General features: G+C 37.4%; 1 protein-coding gene across 4 annotated transcripts in view; it reads left to right on the top strand.

The window, feature by feature from the left end:
• Window positions 1-15,358, top strand: part of LOC138697986 (protein SERAC1) — a 215,130-nt gene that overhangs the window by 108,787 nt on the left and 90,985 nt on the right. The window contains exon 1 of one of the 4 annotated variants that reach the window (XM_069823625.1): window positions 14,372-14,462. The exons of the other annotated variants lie outside the window; for them this stretch is intronic. The gene's annotated coding sequence lies outside the window, so the exon portion shown is untranslated. Of the gene's footprint in view, window positions 1-14,371; window positions 14,463-15,358 lie in introns of those variants that run through there. 4 annotated transcript variants of the gene reach the window in all.

Here is a 15,358-nt window from a genome sequence, read left to right as displayed (position 1 = left end):
ATCTATCTATCTATCTATCTATTTATTTGCGCTTGTTTATTATCCATTGTACCAGAATTTCATTTTGCTCATTTTTATATGAGATCACCCACAGTTTTGTTTTACGAGTAGTACATCACACGTGATGACACTGCTACGCAATAACATATTTTGTTCATTATTGAGACAAAACTGTTGCTATAGAGGACAGAAAAACTTTTTGTATCCTTGATTTTCATGTTAACCAGTTAACAATTCCCAAGTAGTAGGCCTACTCCGATTTTAAGGCAAATGGATGCATTTGTAAGAGGAAATAAACCGGACGCCGCCAGTAAGCGAGGAAAAGGAAAATGTTCAGCGTGTCCGTGAAAGTTTCTTATATAGTCAGTGAAAATCTACCATCAAAGCCACCAAATACCAAAGTCGACTGTGTGGAGGGTTTTTTCTTCTTCTTCTTCTTCTTCTTCTTCTTCTTCTTCTTCTTCTTCTTCTTCATCGTAGTTTAACCTCTCCTTTTTAGGTTCATTTATACGACCCACGCCACCCGGGCCTTACAGGGCCGCGACCTGTCTGGAAAGGAAGTAATCTATTGAATCACATACATACTTTTTTGACCACACAAGAACATGGAAGGCCTCCTAGGATGAGGGATGAACTCAATGCCAGGGTCACCTCCGATACAACACAAACATTTAAGACATTACACACCATTCACTCACCACATATGAAATGATTAAGGGAAAGATCGCCGTCCATGGCCGGACATTCAGGAGGTACAGTCTCGGCATTTGCCTGGAAATAACTGAGGAAACCATGAAAAATCTGTTAGAATTGCCTGCTCCTGAGATCGAACCCCGGACCTTCCGAATGCAAGGTTAGCCCTCTACCACTCCGCTAGCCCGCTCGGTGTGGAAGATTCTAAGTTTCGAAACCAGAGGACAAAGTGCTGCACTTTTTTTCTGCGAGAGTATGCTTTGAAAGCTCATTTATGGGCGCTCTATATTGTATTTTATATAATGTTACATAAAAAATATATCATTCTTCCATCATTTTCTCTGTGTTGTATCTGCTCTATTTTTTTAATACGGGTATTTATTGCCATTATATTATGTTCACTTTTTATTACGTTATGACTTGTTTTATTATTATTAGTATTATTATTACTATTATCATTATTATTATTATTATTATTATTATTATTATTATTATTATTATTATTTTATTAGTACTAATAATTTTAGAGAATGTACATTATCGCGATGCTTGTAGCTTCCTGATTTAGATTGACCCCAAAAAGAAGCGATTTATATCGTTGGGCCATTAACTCGCCGCCCATCGCCAGAGGTTGACAGTCGGCGCGATGTTGTCTGATGTATCCACAGAATGAAGTGGAGCAGCCACGACCGAAGCACGAGCTCAAAGTCTGGTACGTCACCAACGTCCAAGCTTTGACTCGACACCTGTGAACACAAACAATGCCATTTACACGCTTCGTATTGAGCACGTGAGCCTGGCAGTCTCGGAGTCTTGGCTCTTACCCTATGCCCCTATAGTTTCCCTCCGCTCACTGGTTCGATGCCGTATAGATCGTGAGAGTCTAGTAGTGGATACAGCGATGTGAACAAGGATTTCTTTGAGTGCTCTTTTCCTCACACCATTATCAATTATTTCATCTTTACTTGTTTATCACCATATCACATTATACGGTGTGGATTTCAAAGTTCACAGCTATTACCTTATACTAAGAATTTACAGCAGACAAAAAAACCTGTTCCGCTAATTTTTGATCAGTATATATAACGTATAGGTAGAAAAGAAAAAGCGTAATAAAATGTGAACAGTAAGTCAAAATAAATTAGATATAAAATATGAGACAATAATAATAACAAAATAGTAAAGTACAAAGCATACAATGAACACAATGTTTATTAGGTACACACTAGTGTCCTACAATGTTCGAACTTGAGAGAGGCAACTAAGACATTCCGAAACTTTATCTTATTTTATACGAAAAACTAATCGCAAGATCCATACTAAAATCCTTCAGCGGTTAAAGCATGAGTGGAGGACAGCGAATATTTTTATAACAAGGTGAAAAAACACGATAGGACTCCTTCTGCAGAGCGAACATCGGCGAATATCGAACTTCACCATACTCGACAAACTTCAAACGAACAGCGCCCGTAATGCACGACGCTAGTACACACAGCAAGAAAAATTATAAGTAGCTCAACTTACCATTATCTTAAAATGATGAAACAAAAACAGATAAAATAAATAAATATCACTAGAATATAAAAAATGTAGTGAATACGTGGAAACATGCAATACAACACTTGTCATAACAGTAAGTTACACAACTCGTCACCTCAGTAGGGCTACCAGACTTACTAATGACAGGAAATAACGATAAGTGTTTGTCTATTACTTTTAAAGAAAACCATCCATTTTGTTTAAAAATTGCAAAGGGATAAATATCCCTTATCAGTAAAGCCCGGATTTCTAAGCAAAATGCATATTTTCCACACTTTTAAAGCTAAGCAGAAAGGTTATACTTCGTAAGACACACCTAGATAAGCAGTTTTAACTATTTCGTTTATTTTATTGGGTTATTTTATGACGCTGTATCAACATGTAGGTTATTTAACGTCTGAATGAAATGAAGGTGATAATGCCGGTGAAATGAGTCCGGGGTCCAGCACCGAAAGTTACCCAGCATTTGCTCGTATTGAGTTGAGGGAAAACCCCGGAAAAAACCTCAACCAGGCAACTTGTTCCGACCGGGATTCGAACCCGGACCACATGGTTTCGCAGCCAGACGCGCTGACCGTATTCCACAGGTGTGGACAGTTTTAACTATGTTTGTTAGTGCTTATAAATGCTTATTTCGCAAGAAAACGTTTTTGCTTATTTTACAATTTTTAATTAAAACGGCATATTTTACCCAAAACTGTAATTTTAAAAGTGCATATTTCACTCCTAGCCGTAATTTATCACAGATTCCCTTTCTTTTATTGGCTTGGAACATTCACTTTCTCTGATAGACGAAATTTCGGTAACATTATCTTCAGAAACACATGGGTTGCAAAAATTGAGTTCAACAAACTCAGTCAGGTATTACAAAAAAATTCCGGTTACAAAACACTGTGTCAAATTTTCTAAAAACTTTCTGGTGAAGAAACATATATTGAAGAGGAATTCACCGAAGAAGAACTGTGGTGCTTTTCACATGCGCCTGTGACGTCATGAGGCGTCGAAAGAACATTTTCACTGTACAGATCATTCTTCATTTACAGACGCAGGAGCTTCACGCAGGAAAATTTCTGGATGACCTTCCTTGTATACTGCAACAGCCTTCAGTAAGGGAAGAATTCTACAAAACAAATAATTTATCATATTTTCATGTATTCGTTTTTGCTTATTTTGGTGCTTATTTTCACCATTTTTCGTGCTTATTTTACTGTTTGATTGTGCTTAGAAATCCGGGCTTTACTATCAGTTTCTCTAATGATGAGAGTAAAAATGGAAATCGTACGGATAATATTTACCGTGTAAACCAGTGCTAACATTTAAGGAAAAATTATTTTTTCTGGGAAAAGTAGGCCTATTCATTTGGGACACATACATACATACATACATACATACATACATACATACATAGTCTGCCCATAGGCAGGTCTTTCACTGCAAACCCAGGATTCTCCAATCTTTTCTATTTTCTGCCTTTCTCGTAGTATCCGCATATGATCCATATACCTTAATATCGTCTATCATCTGATATCTTCTTCTGCCCCGAAATCTTCTCCCGTTCACCATTTCTTTCAGTGCACCCTTCAGTAGGCAGTTTCTTCTCAGCCAGTGACCCAAAAAATAATTCCTTTTCTTCTTTCTGGTCGGTTTCAGCATCATTCTTTCTTCACCCACTTTTTCCGACATAACTTCATTTCTTATTTTGTCTGTCCACTTCACGCACTCCATTCTTCTCCATATCCACATTTCAAATGCTTCTATTCGTTTCTCTTCATTTCGTCGTAATGTCCATGTTTCTGCTCCATATAATGCCACACTCCACACAAAGCACTTCACTAGTATCTTAGTTCTTTTTCCAGAGGCCCGCAGATGGTCCTTTTTCTATTATGGGACTAATATGGTATTATAATTTTTTTGTTGTAGTCTATCCAATAAATAAGCTGTTGAAATCTGCGCAGTTACTTCCACTCTGTATATCGCCATGCTAGACACGGATCTCTCGGTGGCAATAGCTCCATGGAGTGTAGTATGTCACGACTATGGTGATGATGTGTCATTCCTTAAGCAACTTTAAACTTTACGTAATTGGCCTGCCAAGTTTTATAATTTTACCATAACAGCTTATACAATATATTATAATAATATTTTGTCAAGATGACCAAATAGTGAAATAGTGATCAGTTGGTAGTGTAACTACTAGAGATGAACAACGATCGAGAAAGCAAGACTAACAGCGCCCGCAAAGCCGAGAATCCGCACGACAATATTGTACACTTCGCGTCGTTACGTAAAGTCTGCTTGTGAGTGTTTCGAGACGTCGAGATTGATCACTCCCGAAGTCCCGAACGTCAAGTAGCCTTGAATCGCCACAGTATTTTATACTGACTGAACTTTTATCTACTTTGGCAACTGTTATATATGTATAAACAACCAAGTAGCCTATTTGAGACATCATCTCTACCTTTGTGTATAATAATCCGTTCCCCAGTCTTTATTTAATTACTAGACCCTTATTAAAGGGCTAGGAATTTTCTTTTCATGTGTTTGAGGTCAAGTATGCAATCTCAAGTAAAAATAATTAACGTTATGTTTTATGTTTCTTAGAAATGTAAATTTATTTTAGAATTGTTTTTTTTTTCTATTTAGGCCTATATAACCATGGGTAATATATAATAGAACCAGAACATTTTGATAACTAAGATACTGTTCTGTTCTGTCTTTTTGTCTCATTTAAATATTTATAATGTTATTTATTTCAATGATGTATGTTATTCAAAGTTACGAAATCTTTCCACGCCGACTAAATGCTATTTCGAGAATGATGAGCGAGACTCGAAGCGCACGAGAATGACGAGACGAGACTCGAAAGACAAATGCAACGAACACAGCGAGCGAGAGCGGCAGTTAGTTCTGTTCATCTCTAGTAACTACCATTTACATTAAGGCAAATTTATACTAATGTAATGTTTCTCTTTTTAATTCCAAATTTAGTCGAAAATGTGAGTGTAATATAAACATTTTTCCCTCCATTTATTTTTTTAATAATTATTACTGTCGTCAGAACTTCCAGAAGTGGTGGTGTTTAGTGGTGTATATTATAATTAATAAATTTTATTTGTAGGTAAAAGCAGCAATGATCGTCACCAAGAGAATCACACAATGGTAGTATGCTGATAGTTATGAAATTTTCTCACGACTAGTAAAGTGAAAATACGCTTCATAGCTGCTTTATTTTAAATTGGTTTTTAACATGTTAGGACTGAATGGAAATATCACATTGCAAAGCACGTGTTTCGGAAAATGAAACACTGTTGTCGGCTATAAAATTTGTATGAATGCATTGATATTGGTTGCGTAATCCTTTCGATTTCCTATTGAGTATGATTCAGGATAACTGTTAAATATTCGCTTGCCTTTGTCAGTGCAGTAGCAACCAGCTTCTGCGATTACGTAAAACTTAATTGCTTACGTATGTCCGTCCTGCTGTCGTTTCCTGCGGCTTGTACTGCCCGCATTGTCTGTCGTTTATGTAATGTAAATTGAGAAAATACAGATAAATAGACATGATTATGGCTTGTTCCTTAATTGAATGGCATTGCGTGAGATTCTGCCTACATTTTTTTGACGTTTGTTACTGCGACTTTTGCAACAAGGGAAGTCTACAGTCAGAAGGAAATGTTTTATGTAATAATTTTTGTAATATTTTTATTTTGTGTACTGTAGTACGAGACACATGGTTCGAATCCTTATGGGGGAAGAAATTTTTCACGAAATTTCGACCAGTAGGCCTATATGGGACCGGTACACTCAGTATCGTGATGCACTTGGGGAGCTACGATAGATAGCGAAATCCGGGTATGAAAGCCAGTTATAATGGCTAGGGGGCATCGTGCTAACCACACGACACCTCCATTCTGGTTGGATGATCGTCCATCTCTGCTTCGGTATGTGGACGCGAGGCCAGCAGCCGGCTGGTCGGTCTGGGCCCATAAAGGGCTGTAGCTCCACGTATTATTATTATTATTATTATTATTATTATTATTATTATTATTATTGTTATTATTATTATTATTGTTATTATTATTATTGTTATTGTTATTATTATTGTTATTATTATTGTTATTATTATTGTTATTATTATTATTATTATTACTATTATGTTGCGGTATATTTATTAATATTATATTCATGAATGTCCTTGTAAAATCTTTGAAACGTAATATTTTCACAGCCATTCAATTTTTAACTAATTTTAACTTCTGCTTAATTTTGTATAATAAAAAATGCTTGTGTCATCATTATCAATCATTTATATATATTTAATCAACAGTTATTTGTATATGATAGGTAAGAAACTTTACTTTACATAACAGAAAAATACATGGAAACAATCAAATATATTGAAATAAATTTAATCAAACACAATAATAAAACATGGAACTCACCAGAGATGAAGACTGAAACTGGCATGAGAATATATTGAAGGAGGGGTAGACAGGCGCTCTGGAATGTTGGAAGGAACATGTGCAATTCCACAGTTATGGGATGCTCCGAATGATTATTAAAAATAAATTAGGTTTCATAATAACTCTAAGTAAAATGTAATGCCAGAGTTATGTTTAAAAATATTATTTTCTTTTATATGAAATAAATTGTGTAATTTATATTGAACAATAGAGATATTAGTCTTTCCTCTACAGTGATTATAATTATATTTAGAAAATGAAAACATATTTGACCACATGCTGGAACTAAATTTCATGTAAATCTATCTGAATATTGTAATGGAGGCGAACGACCACGAAAAAAATTATCATACTTTATTACAAACTCGATCCACCATTTCTACTTCTCCATAGTTATCTAATCCTCTTTTTTGGCAGGTGAGGACAAAGCTTAAATCTATAACTGGATCAGGCTTTACATAGAGTTTAGATTTATGAAGAAACTCCTAACTAAATGTTTTTCAGGCAGCCAAATACTCGTCTGTTTTGGCTGATCTAAAGACTACAGTTCTCTGTCAATTAAGCTGTCCTAGGTTCTTGGCACGCTGAAATTTGCGTATCTGTACATCTGAGACTATCTGCAAATCATTGGCATCTGTTGCAGTGCTGACATACCCCGAATTGTTCAAATTAATCTCTTAGCCCAATTTTTTAGACGGTACAATTTGTGTACAGTACCATAAATTCTATATCCGCCATTGCCAAACCTTTACTGCGACGATATTTTCGGTAGCTCGTGTGGTAAAGCTTTTCCTGAAAATAAATTTGTCATAGTATTCTTTTTTTATTCGGAGATTGTGTGGCAGCATAACCCGCATTACAATGCTTTCCACTTCACATTCGGTTGTTGCACATCTTATCTTACATGTATGAAGATTCATTCATTCAGATCTTTCACTGCAAACTAAGCATTCTCCAGTCTTTCCTTATTTTTTGCCTTCCTCTTTGTCTCCTCATATGATCCATATATCTTAATGTCGTCTATCATCTGATATCTTCTTCTGCCCCGAACTCTTCTCCCGTTCACCATTCCTTCCAGTTCATCCTTCAGAAGGCAGTTTCTTCTCAACCAGTGACCCAGCCAATTCCTTTTCCTCTTTCTGGTCAGTTTCAGCATCATTCTTTCTTCATCTACTCTTTACAACATAGCTTCGTTTCTTATTCTGTCTGTACACTTTACACGGTCCATATTACTGATTTATTGTCGTTTACAAAGTGTATTTCTGCATTCTTTTGGTTTCAAAGTTGCTTCTTTCTCTTAATATTGTCCACAAAACAACTCGCTCTCCAGCTGGAAAAGATTTCCTTGATATAATGTCCGTAAGGAAATAGATAAAAAAAAAATCTGTTATCAGCAGACATTGTCATTTACACGTTATGTAGGCCTGTGTGCCGGTAAATTATTTTGTGATTTTTAAGCTAGTTAGTACCCTAAATGATAAATTCATTATAGGCCTTTATGTAGCTGAACTCACAATTTTAATTCCAAAATTAGCTCTCGTAATTGATTAGTTTGTTGACCACTGCTCTAAATTGGATTAATTTTTGCTACAAACGCTCGATCGTCCGCGAAGCTATTGATAAAAGTTCTTGTCACAGACATGGATACCCGTTCTACCACAACTATCGCCTTACTTTCGCAATATTGAAAAGCGTAGGCCTAAATAAGACTTGAGTGTTCGCTTTACCTGAAGCAAAAGTAATGATGCAATCTTAATATTCTCAGGATGTATAAAGCCGACATATTAGCAGGGATGACCTAAGATAACATATAATCGGGGAACGAACTCTATAGTCGTTATAGGGAAACCTCTGTACTCCTCGTTATCTCGCGCATGTCATTCGGTACACTGGGAGCAGGCACATGAGGAATTTACACAAACATAATGATTATTAATTTATTGACAGCTCATTTATGTCGGTCGTAATTGGCGATAATGTCGTTTATAAAGTTTTCTGGGTCGTTGAAGAGCGTTCTGGTTGTCTAGGTCATTGACGATGCGAAATGACACTCCAGTGAAGACGTGTGTCTTATAACACCGCCACTTTGACACCCGAATTTACCTACAAGATAAGCGACAATTAATTTCTGACTTAATTATTTCGAACATGCACAGCAAGAAGATAGGTATGCAACAATAAAAAAACGCATATATAATAATATTGTATATTGTAGTATATTTTATGGATACTATAAGCCTATTATACTATACGATAGGCCTATTATTTCGGCTTTGGACCTCGGACATTTCGCCACATATCATCCATACAATAGCCCGGGTTAATTTCACGGTGCTGCGTGCTGTACTTGTAGAAGAGCGCGGCCGTTCGGCTACCCAATCATTCACAAGAATAGGAGTGGAAAGCACAATAAGCCTCAGGCTGAAGTGTAAGCCTTCGGGTCCCTCCTCAGTGAAAAAAAAAAAAAAAAAAAAAAAAAAAAAAAAAAAAAGAACATTTATTGTTGAGCGGGTGAAAATGTTTTAAGATCTGTGGCGTGGTTCATAAGAGGCTATAGTTTTAATTCCTTCTCAAAATAGATATGTTAATATTTAAACAGAAAAGCGAAACTAATATCTCGTCAACGTACGACCGAAAACTTTCAGCTCGGAGCATGCACAGTGTGGCATTCTTTGACTTGGAAAAAAATCGAATTGCTCAACTATTGTGTCCCTCATTGTATATGTGTTGTAATGGGAATTATCTCCAACTTTCGTAACTTTTTACACGTGTAGGTCACTTTTAACGTTGATAACCGCTTTGACATATCGGTTACCTTCCTTAAGTAAGAGGCGTTTGCAGTTTGACATATTTCTTTTATCTGTTTAACTTCAGAATTTAGCTTCAAAATATAATTTACTTATTTACGTCGTTAAAAATATTATTATTCTTATTATTATTAATAATAGTATTATTAATATTATTATTAATATTGTTAATATGAATACTAATATTGTTAATATTATTATTAATAATAATAATATTATTATTATTAATATTATTATTACTAGTATTATTAATATTATTATTAAATTACATTCTATTGGTAAGTAGTTGGTGCATTTTATATTCCACCAAATGTTGAATTAAAATGTAAGCAAGAATCTGTGAATTATGTTTAATAACTAAGAACAAATTAAATTTCGGCTACATTTCTTCCATTACGTAAAGACATTCTCGGAGTGTTTAGGTAATATTCAGGAGCAAGGCTTTCTATAACGGTAACTCTAGTTGTTTCCAACTTCGTTGAGTAATACCTGGAATATGTCTTTGTTGAAATAATAATTGAAATTGTGAACATACATGAAGATTCTAAAATATTTTTTACTTCATATATCGGTTAAATTTCCTTTTCACCAGCCTTAAGAATTTAGCTCCTTGGCCCGTAATCTTTAATTCTTCAACCACATGAGAAGTTCTGAACGTGCGTAAGCCATTTACAAGTAGCGGAAGTCTCTGATAATGTAGTCAACATTACACAAGGTCAATGCATGCGACAACAATGGTCAGTCACAAGACAAGTGATACACACACGTTTCATATAGGAGTTAAATTTCCACTCCCGCCGAGAATCGAAACCGGTGTTCTGAATTATTATATCGTATTGTATTATGTTGTATTATATATTTTTTTTTTTCATTTTTCATTTAGTATTCTGTCCAAGGACAAGTCTTTCACTGCAAACTCAGCATTTTCCAGTCTTTCCTATGTCCTGCTTCCTCTTTGTTTCCCCATATAATCCATATATCTTAATGTCGTCTATCATCTGATATCTTCTTCTACCCCGTACTCTTCTCCCGTTCACCATTCCTTCCAGTGCATACTTCAGTAGGCGGTTTCTTCTCAGCCAGTGACCCAAATAATTCCTTTTCCTCTTTGTGATCAATTTCAGCATCATTCTTTCTTCACCCACTCTTTCCAACACAGCTTTATTTCTTATTCTGTCTGTCCATTTCACACGTTCCATTCTTCTCCATATCCACATTTCAAATGCTTCTATTCGCTTCTCTTCACTTCGTCGTAATGTCCATGTTTCTGCTCCATACAATGCCACACTCCTTACAAAGCACTTCACTAGTCTCAGTTCTTTTTCCAGAGGTCCGCAGAAGATGCTCCTTTTTCTATTAAAAACTTCCTTGGCCATTGCTATCCTCCTTTTGACTTCCTGGCAGCAGCTCATGTTACTGCTTATAGTACACCCCAAGTATTTGAAGCTGACCACTTGCTCTACTGCCTCATTTAGAATTCGCAAGTTTATCTTGTGTATGTTTCTTCCTATGACCATGCTCTTCTTCTTATTTGCATTTATCTACATCCCATACTGCTTGCAGCTGTCATTTAGCTCCAGTGGCATATCCTTTAATTTCATTTCCTCTTCTGCTAACAACGCCATATCATCAACAAATCTTATGCACTTTATTCTTTTTCCTCCTACTATCACTCATCCCGTGTTCTGAAAACAATCCGTTACTAAATCCTCAAAGTAGATGTTGAACAGGGTATGTGATAAAGGACATCCTTGACGTACTCCTCTCCCAATTTCACTTTCTTCTGACATTTCTTCTCCTATCCTGACTTTCACTCGTTGTTTCATATAAATATTACTGAAAAGTCTTCTCTCTTTCCAATCCACGCCTATTTTCTTTAGGATTCCCATCAGTTTATTCCAGTCCACTCTGTCAAAAGCCTTTTCTAGGTTCACAAATACAGTAGACCTACTAAATACAATTCTTTATTCTTCTCTAGGTATCTTTCGCCGATTGTCTGTAGCAGCCCAATTGCATCTCTCGTACCTTTTTCCTTCCTGAAGCCAAACCGCTACAACATATTTTATTATAAACTATGATTATGAAGGCAATTATCCATAGTTATGCAAAATGATGTCCAGATGTTTCTGAATTGAAGTGAAACTCTCATTCAATATTAATATACAATTCACGTACTATTTCTTATCCTCCTATCTTCAGTTTCTGAACAGGAAAAAAAATGTGGAAAGAAATGGAATTCGGACATACAACCCTCATATACTGGGAGAGTGAATTAATTCTATACCACGAAGCAGCAATTTGACAGTCGACCGATGTTCTCCCATGTGACTGTTACGAAGAAAACATTTAATAAATTTGTAATATAAAAATCCTCAAACTTTTTTTTTTCTTTCTTTCTTTCTTTGTCATGTTTTACCTCGCCTTTTCTTACCAACTTATACTCCGATGCGGTGTTGGGAAGGGTTTGTCATTTAACGAATACTTACTAGACTGGCACACATTGCGGGGCTCCCTAATCGTGTGGTCAGCACGGCACAGGGCCACCGCTGAGACAAAACAGGGAATAAAAATGGGAAAACGCTCAGTTCCGTGGAGAGAAGATACAGACCGATTATTTAGTCCTGACAACTCAGCGACGCGAAAGAGGGAAAGTAATAGGAGTATAGTGGGGAGAGTTCCGGAGTAGAGACAAGGGCGAGCGTTCGGTAAAGGAATGCAGTACAGCGTAACTGTACTGGAAACACAACGCTATACCGCATGTGTGACATCCGATCGCTCTGACTACAGGCAACAGCCTAACCTGAACATCCCTTGGCGTACTTGGACTCGCCTGATCCAGACGCATATTGCCGACGACTGTCAGGACTAAATAATCGTATTTTTTTGTAAGTTTCTTTCATTGCCTACGCCGGAAATCGAACTGCGGATCGATTGGTTGGGAAGAGCATACGATATCCACAAAGTCAAGGCGACAGACATACTCAAACTATTACTGTTCCCTTTAAGAAATTAAGGCGATGTTTTCCCAGTGTGTATGGATTATTGTTATGCAATTTGTCGTCTAAAGTTCTCCAGAGATAGAATCACTTGTGTTTGAGAGTGTCACACAATTCTACTGATCCACGGAAACTGTATGAAGTTCATTCTTAGAGAACTGGACTTCATCTTCTGTCGCAGAATCCTGTTGGAAAAAAGACGAAAGCACGCCTCCTCTTCGTTAATTCGCCAAAAAAGGAATTCAAAGTACGTAATTTCCTAGTATCTCTGGGCATTAACAAATTATTTTTAAGGGGGGTGGCCTGTTATTCTCTCGCACTCGGAGCGTACATTCTCCGTTTTCACACCACGAAGTGATCCTCATGAACGAGATTAGGTTTTACCTAGTTCCTCTAATACTTGTTTTGCACATTTACATGTCCACTATTGTGGAGTAACGATTAGTAAATCTGACGGTGAACTGAGCGGGCCTGGGTTCAAGTCCTGGTTGGAACAAGTTATCTGGTTGAGATTTTCCCTCAACCATTTGAAGCAAAATTGCTGGGTAACTTTCGGCGTTGCGCATCGGACTCATTTTGCCATCATCCGTTCACATTCATTATCATTATTACCATAACTCAAGTTAAATTCACGGTTCAGCGCGACCGTTCGGCGACAAATACGCACAGGACAGGAATGGTAAGCATAGTAAGCCTCAGGTTGAGGTTCAAGCCTTCGGGCTCCTCCTCTATAAAAGAAAAAAATATATATTTACATGCTATGGATATAAAACCAAGCCTTGTCCAAAAACAGAAGGGTATTATACTCAATTTTACAACTGTGCTCTCCATTAGAATCCCCTTCAAAACATGTAAAAAGTAAATCCATGGCGCAACATCCCATGAAGGTCCAAGACCTACCAGCCGACTGCTGGCCTCACTTCCACATGCCGAAGCACAGGTGGACGATCGTCCAACCAGAATGGAGGTATAGTGTGGTTAGCACGATGATTCCCTCAGACGTTATAGCTGGTTTGCGAAACCGGATTTTCGCTATCTGTCGAAGCTTCCCAAGTGCATGACGATGCTGGGTGGACACCGGTCACATACACTGGCCGAAAATTCATGAGAAAATCCCTTCCCCCATGGGGATTCGAACCAACGCGCTTTCCGTAACGCTAGTCCTAGGCAGGATGCCTTAGACCACGACGCCACGGCGCGGGACTTACAAAACATAATTATAGGATCACCAGTGTAAATTTGTAAGGTTTTAACTTCAATAGATTTGTAACATTTCGCACTGAACTGTAAAAAACACACGTTTTCTGCAGAAATATGGCGAATAAATTCTTTAGAGGAATAATTTTGCAAGCATATAGGCCTATCTCAATTTTTCTCGATGATGAAAATACGTCTTCTTCTGCGTTTCTGTCACCAGGAATTTATTTACAGGGTCATGGATTGTTGGATTTCTTGGCAGAGTAACACAAGGGAATCATTCCTGAGTTCGAATTTCAAGAGTAATTATCGCACCAAAACCCCTATATTATGTTAATTTTAAGCTATAAGTTACATAAATTACAAACACGAACAAACCTGTGCACTGCACAGTATCTAATCTCATCTTGGCTTCCACTATTAGACTAAGGTAAGCTGAGACTGCGACGCAGTCCTTGAAAATGTTTTGTCATCGATAACACGCTTTCTCCATAAAGCCTTGGTTTTTCTGAACCGAAGCATGCGACGTGCTAAGTGCGAGGCCTGCCTCGCACAAATCCAGAGTACACGAGAGATAGTGAGTGGTTTCTATGGCTGCGAGGTGCGCAGACCTCGCATCTCGTAGTTATAGAAACCACTCACTATCTCTTGTGTAGTCCGGATTTGTGCGAGACGGACGTCGCACGTCGCATGCGTCGGTTCAGAAAAACCAAGGCTTAACCGGCGCGAGGGAGCGCGTCGGAAGATAGTAAAATTTCCGCGTCATGGTAAGAAAATAATCTGCTCTCATAGTATAATAATTAATCATCACTCTTGTACACTGATGGAGTACATGATGAGTAATCGAGTAATCTACAGTGCGTCTTCGCCATCACGCCCGCGCTGACCGACTGATCGGCCGCGTGTCCGTGGGGGGGGGGGGGGGCGCTTCTGCAACTGGCCGGGCGGTCGTCGCGACGTGATGGCGAAGACGCACTGTAGTTGCAGCGTTGTTTATTTTTTTATTCTTCTGTGGCTGACAATTTAAGTATATGCTTTAGTTTTATTTGGGGAACAATCTGCGTCAATGCTCGCTGGGAGAATATAAATTATAGCTAGTCTTTCTCGATTAGGATAAAACATATCCTGAAATATATCACATCGAAACTTTCCCCCACCCCTTCTTACGAGGTCAGTTATCTCGTCCACTTCCTATATCAAAGAGATGCCAAGGTTTTTTTAATGAATAGGGAATTGTGACGTAACAGTACAAGTCTTGGCTATTTGTGTGTCTGTAATACAGTGTGATCTGCTACACGTGGATAGCTAATTGGCACCAGTTCAAATTAGCGTGGGGTATTCTAAACTGTGATAGTGTAGGCAACGATTCAATGTCACGCAAAACTGCCCAGATGTTCTTGATTCAGAGTAAAATTCTCGCACAAGAGAAATTGTGTATTAGTGTAAAACTCTTGTGTCATCATCCGATTTACGACTTCTTAACCGAATGAATTGAACTTCTATCTTTGAAAAATAGAGTGAAATATATTTAACAAACAGGATTTCTACTGATTATTTTCGTCAGTTTCAGCTTGTTCTCTGTTATTGAAGTAGCTGACTTCACAGACTAGCGTACATTCAAGACCTGAATCTCTGTTTTATTGAATTGATTTTGCTGATCAAT

This window comes from Periplaneta americana, chromosome 4 (assembly GCF_040183065.1).
Source record: "Periplaneta americana isolate PAMFEO1 chromosome 4, P.americana_PAMFEO1_priV1, whole genome shotgun sequence".
Classification (NCBI taxonomy): domain Eukaryota; kingdom Metazoa; phylum Arthropoda; class Insecta; order Blattodea; family Blattidae; genus Periplaneta; species Periplaneta americana.
Note: the sequence above shows the minus strand (reverse complement) of the source record. Positions and strands in the feature narration are given on the sequence as shown.